Consider the following 3,096-nt stretch of genomic DNA (forward strand, 5'->3'; position numbering starts at 1 on the left):
AGGCGGTTTTATTAAACACCTGTCGCATTGTAAGAAACTTTCTTGATCATCAGGAAGCGAGCGACTAAAAACCCGTGGAGTGGCAGATGGTAGCTCGAAGAAGACATCCAGAGGTGACTGTTGTCACCTCCAAAGCTCGTGGCCGCTCGTAATTGTATACCTACAACATCATCGCAGGAGGTTTCAACCATCGTATTAAATTATTTGAATTAAGTCATAACATTCTAATCTCATCAGTCACTTGACTTAGTCCGTGGCTATGATGTATCACCGGGTTTATCCGAATAAAAGTTCAGATTTCAGAGGACTTTATTTATTACAAGATCTTTAAAGGAATACCATCAGATTTCATACAATTTAACGAGATTTCGATGGATTTTATAATATTTGATTAGATGTCAAAAACTGCATTCCCAAGAATTAAAGGAATTTCAAAAGGATTTGAAGTACGTGTATTTCAGCTAATATGAGGTTTCAAACAATTTCATTACATTTCGAAATATTTTAAGGGGCTTGATAGAATTTAAAAAATATTAGGATATTGAAAAATATTCCAAGGGACTTCAAAGGATTTTCAAGATTTATAAACATTTCGAAGGAATTTCCTGGGGTTTTCATAGAATTTGCGAGAATTTCAGTATTTCTAATGGATTTTAATGTTTTTTATTAAGGAATTTTAATAAATATTTCAGGATATTAAAGGCTTTCATAGGACTTGAAATATGATTTTTTCATATTTTATTGGATTGCAAGGAATTTATTCACAAGGATTGAGGGATTTGCAAGGATTTCCAAGATGTGAAAATATTTCAAATGGATATTAAATAAGTAATATGTAAATAAATAACAAATCATTTCAATGGATTTCAAGAATATAAATGGATTTGGAAGGATTTTAAAGATTGTAGGATTAAAATCTGATTTTCTATCGAAAATCCAAAATCGATAGTTTAGATCCTGGGTTACAAAACGGCAAATATCTCTCAAACTTTGATTGAAAAAGTTGGACCCATTTCTTACAAACGTCAATTTATTTCCTCATTTTTAATAAAATTCCCCCTTTTCCCCTTTTTCTAATTTTTCGCTCAAATGTGAATTTTATTGATAGAACAAAATAAGAAATGCAACTACTTTCAGTTTAAAGTTAATTCTTTTTAAATGAAAAGTCTGCTATTATATTTTTAGTTCAGAGTTCATATCTGTTGTTCAAAAATGCAATTATTTCGTTAAAAATTCGTCTTTTCTTTATATACAAAATTGTTCCTTTTGGATTTAAAACTGATCTTTTGGTAGAAAAGTCGTCATTTCTATTGGAAGTAAATTCTTTTTTAATAAAAAGTCTTCTGTTATATTTCTATTTCAGAATTCACCTCGTTTATTTAAAAATACTAAAATTTGATAGAAAATTAAATTATTTTGTTTATTTATTTCACTATTTTCTAAAAAGTCTACTTTTTTGGTTGAAAATTCCAGTTTTTTTGTTGAGGAATTGGTCTTTTTAGATAGAAAACCTATTCTTTTGGATTGAAAAGTCACATGTTGGTAGAAGAGTCATATTTTTAGGCTGAATATTTAAGTTCAAAATTCAATTATTTGATTGAAAAATCATCTTTCTTGATTGAAAATTAAATTTTTTTATGAAAATTCATCTTTTTGGGTTAAAAAGTCAAATTTTTTCTAACACATTCGACTTTTTAGCCGCAAAACTCAGCTCTTTTATTGAAAAATTTATTTTTGAAAATTCCTCTACTTTTCTCCTATTTTTATTTTAAATCACCCCCTCTCCTGTTGTGGGTGCATTCGGACTGTAAAGTCTGAAATCACTTTTACAATAATTTACATGGTATTTTTGACCTTGGTGTTCTGAAATGTATACTTATTTAAAAAATGTTGATAATAAATCAGGAAACCCGGGAAAAAGCCTTGACTTTTTTTAATTTTGAACGGCCACCCTTATAAAGCATCTTAGGGCTGACAAATTTTTTAACCCGTATGTTTAAGCCTAAGGGATGAACTCCTGTCGTAATCTAAATATGATTTTTAGTATCATGGAGAACGCTTAGGAAAAAAAATGATATTGTTTTTCTCCCTACTAGGGAGAGATTTCCTCTCGTCTTTGGTTCCAGAATGAAACCTATTTTTATTCTTTTATTTGATGGAAGCTTCAGATTAGATCTCAGATTAGGAAAAAGAGCTTTATTATGAAAGATTATTTTTACGAGATTGGAATGTTTGAAACTTAAGCATAAATTCGAGAATTTTAATGGTGCAAAATTTAAAAGTAAAATATATATAATACTTTTCGGAAATAATTACATAATTTTGGTTGGCTTGCAAATTTTAATGCTAGTTGTTAACGTGTCTGCTTTATAAAAACAAGTAATATAGAAGCTGGAGAAATGAAATATAAAATGTCGATAGAAAAGTGAATGCGATTTTAAAAATGAAATTTCCATGCTCAAAATATGATATGAATAATTCCATATTTATGATCGAGCGATTTTCTCACTTCTATCTAGCCTATATTTTATCAACTATTTGTACTTCGAAGCATGAGAGTGAAAAAGTATCATAACTGACGTTGAAAATCTAGAAAAATAAAAAAAATTTCTGTAGAACTTCTCATATCAGAAGTGCCTCTTTAAAAGATTTGGAAAAATTTTAACTCAAATAAAAGGCTTTTGATCAGATTTTTTTTCATTGTCGAAAAATCAGAAGATTCCAAATGTATTTCTAAATCTTATTATATCACAGGCCCACAAAAAAACAAAAGTGTATGTGCAATTGACCAGACCTATATATTCTTATGTATTTTTCGACACTGAATCCGAATTTGCAATAAAAAAGTAGGGTCCAGCTACTTTTTTATGGGGTTGTGCTCGAAAAACCTCATTTTTCACGGTTTTTCATGGTTTTTTTTAAATAAAAAAAATAAAGAAAAATTTTATTTTTCTGACTTCAGAATCGAATTCTACGGGAAAAAATACATCGAAGACCATGTTTTGATTTTTTTTTACAAAAATTTCAACCCACCATACGACGATGAAAAGGCAGAAAATCGCGAAAAGTGAAAATTTGCTTCAAATTTGATTAAAA

This window comes from Belonocnema kinseyi, chromosome 8 (genome assembly GCF_010883055.1).
Source record: "Belonocnema kinseyi isolate 2016_QV_RU_SX_M_011 chromosome 8, B_treatae_v1, whole genome shotgun sequence".
Lineage (NCBI taxonomy): Eukaryota > Metazoa > Arthropoda > Insecta > Hymenoptera > Cynipidae > Belonocnema > Belonocnema kinseyi.